Raw genomic sequence first — 1223 nt, 5'->3', positions numbered from 1 at the left:
GATGAAAGATCGACGGAGTGTCTCCCTACGAGAGGCCTCTACCACGCGCGTCCACATCTGCTACGCGGCCATGTATCGTTACCGAATGGGCAGATCGACCGGGGGTGTATAGTTTTCCATACGAGGATCGTTTTACTGTTCGTAGGCGCCTGCATGTGCTTGTGTATTGTAGCAGCATTGGTTTAGTGCCTCTGCCAATGCTTCATAAACAAATGGGACGGATTGTGTGGTGTTGGTATTGGGGGACGGCTACATGCTGTTTTTGTGCCTGGGCCTTATGGTCATTGTAGTCGCTGGGGGGCAGAGGTTGTAGGCTTTTTACACATGAACTTTAGTATTGGTCCAGTTGAAGTTGCTCATGTTTTCACAGCTCTTATGCGAAAAGTAGGTTTTACCGGGCCTTACTTGTAACGTACTGTGTCAACGAGATGATCCCTTCTATCTTTTCGAGTAAGATACCGCACGATCACGTTACTGTATGATCTACATTTACAACTGCCTGTGCAAGATAGAATTTATTTTTCTTCTAAGATCTTATAAACACACCTCTTGACGCTTGTTAAGCTTGCATCGCAGTGATCTCGCCACTTTGCAGTTGCTAAGCGTATCTCACCCTCTCTCACTCGTCGTGAAGTAAATCAGGCTGTAGAACGTCTCCATGAGCTCGAAAAACCTGGTGCTGTTAAGGCCGGTATAGCGAAAAAGTAAACTCCGCATAAACTCTTCGGCATCATGATATTAACTAGTCCCTAAAGGATTAGCCGACATCGGTCTCAAACTTCTATCTTAGCGCATTAGAACTACTAGCTTCGGTAACCCATTTCGGTACTATTTAATATCGGCTGATGTAATTACAGGAAAACATGAGCAACTTCAACTGGACCAATACTAAAGTTCATGTGTAAAAAGCCTACAACCTCTGCCCCCCAGCGACTACAATGACCATAAGGCCCAGGCACAAAAACAGCATGTAGCCGTCCCCCAATACCAACACCACACAATCCGTCCCATTTGTTTATGAAGCATTGGCAGAGGCACTAAACCAATGCTGCTACAATACACAAGCACATGCAGGCGCCTACGAACAGTAAAACGATCCTCGTATGGAAAACTATACACCCCCGGTCGATCTGCCCATTCGGTAACGATACATGGCCGCGTAGCAGATGTGGACGCGCGTGGTAGAGGCCTCTCGTAGGGAGACACTCCGTCGATCTTTCATC

This window comes from Phytophthora parasitica (assembly GCF_000247585.1).
Source record: "Phytophthora parasitica INRA-310 unplaced genomic scaffold supercont2.12, whole genome shotgun sequence".
Taxonomy (NCBI): domain Eukaryota; phylum Oomycota; class Peronosporomycetes; order Peronosporales; family Peronosporaceae; genus Phytophthora; species Phytophthora nicotianae.
Note: the sequence above shows the minus strand (reverse complement) of the source record.